We start from the raw sequence: 7,870 nt of genomic DNA on the forward strand, positions 1-7,870 counted from the left end.
GCGACACCACTGGGGGCGGGCTGCACGATGTTGGGGCGTGAGCGGAAGACGGCCTAACGGTGTGCGGGACCGTAGCCGAGCTTCAAGGAGTCGGTTGCGAATGGTCCTCGCCGATACCCCAGGAGCAACAGTGTCCCTAATTTGCTGGGAAGTGGCGGTGCGGTCCCCTACGGCACTGCGTAGGATCCTACGGTCTTGGCGTGCATCCGTGCGTCGCTGCGGTCCGGTCCCAGGTCGACGGGCACGTGCACCTTCCGCCGACCACTGGCGACAACATCGATGTACTGTGGAGACCTCACGCCCCACGTGTTGAGCAATTCGGCGGTACGTCCACCCGGCCTCCCGCATGCCCACTATACACCCTCGCTCAAAGTCCGTCAACTGCACATACGGTTCACGTCCACGCTGTCGCGGCATGCTACCAGTGTTAAAGACTGCGATGGAGCTCCGTATGCCACTGCAAACTGGCTGACACTGACGGCGGCGGTGCACAAATGATGCGCAGCTAGCGCCATTCGACGGCCAACACCGCGGTTCCTGGTGTGTCCGCTGTGCCGTGCGTGTGATCATTGCTTGTACAGCCCTCTCGCAGTGTCCGGAGCAAGTATGGTGGGTCTGACACACCGGTGTCAATGTGTTCTTTTTTCCATTTCCAGGAGTGTATTTTTGTAGTATATTATTTTGTTTGTGATTTGTTGGTTAATTGAAATGTAATTTTGTTCCGTGTGGTTGAGTAAATGACACCTAATGTACCAGCCAAGCTAGTTCCCACTGCCAAACCATCATGTTGATGGTAAAACTTATTTTTGAAGCAAACATAATTGTGTTCCGAGATGATTATGAGGGTTTCTATGAGTTCATATGTCTCTGAAATTCTAATTTTCTTATATCCAAACAGATTTTTTTCTTATAATATTAATCGTCTCTTTGAAAGGATGTTCGTGTATGGATTGATAATGTCCAGTGATGCAAATTTAGTTGTGGGTGGGATGTGAATGTATTCTGTAAAGGATACGAGTTCATGCATGTTATGTATGATGTAGCTATTTTCAATGGCATAATATTTGGCAATGAGATCCTTCAGCTTACAGCTTATAAAATATGCAGGGTTGTTTCTGGAGTTAACTATCAGGCAAATAGGACAGCTTTCTTTCTGGATCTTTGGCTGTGCACTTAGTTTTGGTGTTGCGTTCATTGTAATACAGCTGCACACTTCATATGTGTTCAGTAAATAGTTATTCAAAAGTTAACGGAATTTAGTTTGGAATTTCATTGTGTGATCAGACTTTATTTCACTAATGTTGTTGATATGGAAAAATTGTAATACTTTCTCTGTATATGTCAGTGGGAAATGGATACGTGCGTTAGTTACTATGATTTTCTTAATAGCTGCAGGTATATAGCTTCTGTAACTCATACCACAGGTTTCAGTAACTACTGAAGAACTCTGTGTTTCAAAAATAATGTTATGTTTAGATTGTTAAGAAGAAATGTGTTACAGGAGAAGTGCATTTCGTATTGCGCAGCCTAAAGACATTTCGCCATGGTAAACGAGTTTCAAACGGTAGTACTGTATCCAGAATGAGATTTTCACTCTGCAGCGGAGTGTGCGCTGATATGAAACTTCCTGGCAGATTAAAACTGTGTTCCCGACCGAGACTCGAACTCGGGACCTTTGCCTTTCGCGGGCAAGTGCTCTACCAACTGAGCTACCGAAGCACGACTCACGCCCGGTCCTCACAGCTTTACTTCTGCCAGTACCTCGTCTCCTACCTTCCAAACTTTACAGAAGCTCTCCTGCGAACCTTGCAGAACTAGCACTCCTGAAAGAAAGGATATTGCGGAGACATGGCTTAGCCACAGCCTGGGGGATGTTTCCAGAATGAGATTTTCACTCTGCAGCGGAGTGTGCGCTGATATGAAACTGTATATTTAAAAATGTAGTAATTGCGTTTCTAACCAGCCGGGATTGTTTCTTGCATCACTGACGATGCAAGATCCTAGAGGGTAAAGTGAATCACACGTTCTGAAGCTTGGGGGAGTAGCGTACTTCCTTCAAAACTTCACAAGTTTCTCACAGAATTAGATTTTACTTCTCAGACAGATAAATAACTCCATGCATACATCTTCTGATAGACCACTGAGTGGCAACTGTTACTGTATCTAAACTCCAGTCTAATTGATGCACTGCCCCGTTCACAATATAAACTGGAAGGATGATTCAGCACAGTGAACATTAGTTTTTTGTGCCATCTATGAGACGGCTGATGATTATTATCCGGTATCCAAATTATCTCCTGTTATAGAGAAGACCGACGATGGCTTAATACAGCCTATAAATACTACATGAAAAAATAAATAACTAAACGCGCGCTAACAGTTCTGCCACTAATCTTCACGCGAATTTTACTTGAGTTAACTCTGCAAGTGAAAAAAAAAGTTAGTTTCTCAAATAACGGCACTTTGTCACTTTGTGCTCGTAAGTTCGCATATTACGGCTGCCTCATAAGATCCCGATCTTCACATTTCCGGGGGTGTTAGAAATCTTGCGTTCTTCAATACGAACTTGACTTTTATTTTGAATTCTTCGCACAGATTCGTGCCAGACTTTCACTCCCTTCTCCGTTATTGAGCGCGATGGTTCTTTAAACCGGCGCTGCTCCTGAATGTCAGTGCCTCTGTGGCTAAAAGGCATTCCTTCTTTAGCTCTTCTATCTCTGTCGCTCAAGCGTCGACCCGGGGGGCCGCGATCTTATCGTGTTTTCCCCTTGTAAGAGAGGAATCCTCTCATAAAGGGGAAGTTAATAGGCAGATAAGAAAGCAATTCAGAGTTTTCATTCTAGAACGTATATTGAGCTTACAGATTTAGTTATTCTGGAGCAGTTCGTCTTAGCCCGTCGAAGAGGAATTTTAATTCGTTAAGTGACAGGGCCAATAGCGACGAAGAGTAAAATTCTTCTGTCACAAATGAACGAAGTTCTTTATGATTTCAGTGTGCACTCGGGCCTTCTTCGTTCACGGATCAGGAAGCTGGAGAAAATTACGCTGTAAATGCAATATTGCACACCCACAGCGGACCCAAAAGGTTCTGAAAATTACAGATCGAGTTGGGTTAGTGGCTAAGACGTCAGAGTTAGCCTCGGAACGAGTTAGCGTTAAAATCCACATCCAGACGCACTGATATAGGATTTACGCGGTATTTGTAATTCCTAGAAACGAGGTTGGTTCTTCTGACATCGCCATGACCAATTCACAATTACCCCACGCATCCTCCTTTGCTTCCCCTACTCCTCATCCCTATATACTAACTAAACTATTAATTCAGCCTTCATGTTATGTGATCGACGGAACGATTATGAAGCACATTGATTATATCGCAGCGATAAAACTAAATCAAAAATACAAAGCTGATTTTTCTCTTTCTAACAACTTACGTGGAGAATCTCTGGCCCTACCTCCCATCCCAAGTTCTACGTGTGTGTGTGTGTGTGTGTGTGTGTGTGTGTGTGTGTGTGTGTGTGTGTGTGTGTGTGGAAAAGAGAGAGACGGGAAGTGTTCAACAGTGAAAAAAGAACATAGTATATCCACGGTCAAGAATTATTCAGAAATTAAATCTCGAATCTCATTCGAACTGCAGTTTATAGCCACATTAAAACCTTACTGGTTTCTGTGAAATTATTTAAAAATATTTCAGTTCTGTTGCTCAATATAAATACATAAAAATGCTTGAACGAAATGTCCACGCTATATTTCAAATAACTGTTGAATAACATACATTCACAGCCAGCATTTTGAAGACCTATAGTACAGGCAGATGACACTTCTCTTTCTGATGCGCACGGTGGAAAACCCTAAGCAGTCTGTTTGAAATGTGCTCAAAAATGAGAAAAATGTGACGAACTGATATTTTTATTGAAAATAAGTAATTTTTTAGCAAAACTAATTAACTGGCTGCAGAGTAGGAGGCAGGGCCTGAGGAATGACATCACTAGGATTTTTTAGCTTTTTTATTGGCCTTTGATTACTCGGCCATACATCTGGTTGCCTTAGTCAAGTTATCTGTGTATAAGCTAGTAAGTTTAGAAATTTCTGCTAGTTTTCAGTACGCCTATGAAACATTAATATTATATGTACGATAGCGGTACAAGCGAAATGGAGAGGCAATACAACATCTCGGCGTTACCGCCAACAAGGGGTTGGAACCCGACAATCCCCTGGCAGAAGAGATCCTGGCCCAATAGCTGAATAAGTTAACATCCAACAAGAACGTGACACTTCACCTGCAAATGATGATTAGTGAACTTGTTTAAGCGTTGCTTCAAGAAGACGGTGTCATTCGGCTGATAAACTGGAAGATTTCGTCCGTGAAATCCGCAGACATAGCTTGCGTTTTAATGTAATTCAGTCTCTCAGTCACATAAATAACCACATTCGCAAATATGTGCTGGGCTGTTAACTTATTTCCTGATGTAGCTCTATCTCAAGCAAATTTATAATTGTAGAGCCAAAGCATTGTGTGCACGTTTTCCTGCCAAGTTACTTCTTTAACAGCGTTTATCCTGCTTAAAAAGATATCGGAAAATCCACGTCGGTTCAAAAGTGACGTAACCCATCCAGGTATTTGCTCTGGTGTGCAAATCTTATGGACGAAGTAACTTCCGTATGATGTGGCAACGCCAAGTAACATAGCTCCACGAAACTTTGGACAACAGAACCAAAGAACTGCTAAATTATAGAACATAAGATAACTGAGACAAATGTTCTTGTATAATAGTATGGTGCTGAACTCCACTGATCAATTCTGATGCAGCAGGACGTGTAGTTTGAAGGAAGTTTGTGTGCTAAGCAATCTCCTTTTCTCACGAAAAGCAGATTGCTGTTTGATCTAATTTACTTACAGCAGTGGTCCCTTAGGTGTGAAAAGCTACGAAAACTTGGGCTCAAAGCCATCCGAAATACGGCCAAGTAACTAACAGAGTCGTATTTTAAACCTTAAAGGACAATAACTCCCTCCAAATTGTAATGCGTCACCAACTGGTGCAGAAGCTGATCATTCAAGGAGGCAGCAACCAAAATTCAGATACCAGTTACGACTTAAAGTAAGGTATCAGTCAAAATCCATCTCTCTCTCTCTCCAAACACATATACACTAATGGCCATTAAAATTACTACACCACGAAGATGACGTGCTACAGACGCGAAATTTAACCGACAGAAAAAAATGCGGTGATATGCAAATGATTAGCTTCTCAGAGCATTCACACGAGGTTGGCGCCGGTGGCGACACCTACAACGTGCTGAGATGAGGAAAGTTTCCAATCGATTTCTCATACACAAACTGCAGTTGACCGGCGTTGCCTGGTGAAACGTTGTTGTGATGCCTCGTGTAAGGAGGAGAAATGCGTACCATCACGTTTCCGACTTTGATAAAGGTCGGATTGCAGCCTATCGCGATTGCGGTTTATCGTATCGTGACATTGCTGATCGCGTTGGTCGAGATCCAATGACTGTTAGCAGGATATGGAATCGGTGGGTTCAGGAGGGTAATACGGAACGCCGTGCTGGATCCCAACGGCCAAGTATCACTAGCAGTCGAGATGACAGGCATCTTATCCGCACTGCTGTAACGGATCGTGCAGCCACGTCTCGATCCCTGAGTCAACAGATGGGGGCGTTTGCAAGACAACAACCATCTGCACGAACAGTTCGACGACGTTTGTAGCAACATGGACTATCAGCTCGGAGACCGCGACTGCGGTTACCCTTGACGCTGCATCACAGACAAGAGCGCCTGCGATGGTGTACTCAACGACGAACCTGTGTGCACGAATGGTAAAACGTCATTTTTTCGGATGAATCCAGGTTCTGTTTACAGCATCATGATGATCGCATCCGTGTTTGGCGACATCGCGGTGAACGCACATTGGAAGCGTGTATTCGTCATCACCATACTGGCGTATCACCCGGCGTGATGGTATGGGGTGCCATTGGTTACACGTCTCGGTCACCCCTTGTTCGCATTGACTGCACTTTGAACAGTGGACGTTACATTTCAGATGTGTTACGACCCGTGGTTCTACTCTTCATTCGATCCCTGCGGATCCCTACATTTCAGCAGGATAATGCACGACCACACGTTGCAGGTCTTGTACGGGACGTGCTGGATATAGAAAATGTTCGACTGCTGCCATGGCCAGCACACGAACCAGATCCCTCACCAATTGAAAACGTGTGGTCAATGGTCGCCTAGCAACTGGCTCGTCACAATACGACAGTCATTACTCTTGATGAACTGTGGTATCGTTTTGAAGCTGCATGGGCAGCTGTACCTGTACACGCCATACAAGCCCTGTTTGACTCAATGCCCAGGCGTATTAAGGCCGTTACTACGGGCAGAGGTGGTTGTTCTGGGTACTGATTTCTCAGAGTCTATGCACCCAAATTGCGTGAAAATGAAATGAGATGTCAGTTCTAGTATAATCTATTTGTCCAATGAATACCCGTTTATTTCTTCTTGGTGTAGCAATTTTAATGGCCAGTAGTGTATAAATATTCATATTATTAAGAAAAAAAGTCATTTTATAGGCTGATCGTGACAGTGTTTTGGACCAATGAAGAATGCACTGCATAGAAGCATTACGTGGGTGGTGAGAAAATTATTGATGCAGCAAGACGTTGGCCCCGACATCGACCAGTAGAGTGGCACCATGCAGGCATACAGGGCCTCCCAGTAAACTGGCGTAAGGTCGTCGCACTGAAAGGCGACTATGTTTAAAAATAGGGTTTTGTAGCCGAAAGGGTGGTGAATAGTATTATGTATTGGAATAATGAAAAAAAAAACTTGTTTCAGGAAAAAATGTGATGCATTGTTTATTGATCGCCCTTGGTTTTTCCCGTCGTGTGAATACCAGAGCAAAGTAATTGAGACATGGAAGTTTCAGCACAGTGATGTAACACAATAGTCTGCGTCCTCTCGGGTGCTGTTCCCTTGGAAGTGACCCCAGACACAGTGCGTGCTACACTGGAAAGCAGTCTCCGGAGAAATTGTGGGAGCGGTGCGTGGACGCCGGCTCACGCGAGTAATTAAGATATGTAAATGGCGGAGGGGTACCGTGCCGGGCCGCGGCCGGGTCGGCTGGTTCCGTGTTGTACCCGGTGACCGGGTCCGGAGAATGCACGCCGGGTGAGTGACCGAGGAGACCCAGCTGCCGGTTGAGGGGCGCACTGGCCGGGTTGAGGCCGGGAGCTCTGGCGACACGACTGCTCTGAGGCTCCCTGACCACACCGCGGATTCTGTGCGTAAGCCACGCGGGAAGGACGTCCGTCGGCTGCTCCATTACGGCTGCCGTCCTCACCGGGAACAGGCTACAACTTAACGTTAAATCAGTAAGTGGATCGAAACAGCATATCCAGACACTCTGGTATGATAATGGCGTTGAAACGGAGGATGACACGCGTAAAACTGAAATACTACACACCTTTTTCCAAAGCTGTTTCACAGAGGAAGACCGCACTGCAGTTCCTTCTCTAAATCCTCGCCCGAACGAAAAAATGGCTGACATCGAAATAACAGTCCAAGGAATAGAAAAACAACTGAAATCACTCAACAGAGAAAAGTCCACTGGACCTGACGGGATACCAATTCGATTCTACACAGAGTACGCGAAAGAACTTGCCCCCCCTTCTAACAGCCGTGTACCGCAAGTCTCTAGAGGAACGGAAGGTTTCAAATGATTGGAAAAGAGCACAGGTAGTCCCAGACTTCAAGAAACTATAGGCCTGTATCTCTGACATCGATCTGTTGTAGAATTTTAGAACATGTTTTTTGCTCGCGTATCATGTCATTTCTGGAAACTCAGAATCTACTCTG

General features: G+C 44.8%; 1 non-coding gene across 1 annotated transcript; it reads right to left on the minus strand.

Annotated features, from left to right (window-relative positions):
- Positions 1–1,644: 1,644 nt before the first annotated feature.
- Positions 1,645–1,719, minus strand: Trnas-cga. The gene has a single exon. It is a non-coding gene; the product is annotated as a tRNA-Ser (tRNA).
- Positions 1,720–7,870: the final 6,151 nt, after the last annotated feature.

This window comes from Schistocerca piceifrons, chromosome 5, assembly GCF_021461385.2.
Source record: "Schistocerca piceifrons isolate TAMUIC-IGC-003096 chromosome 5, iqSchPice1.1, whole genome shotgun sequence".
Lineage (NCBI taxonomy): Eukaryota > Metazoa > Arthropoda > Insecta > Orthoptera > Acrididae > Schistocerca > Schistocerca piceifrons.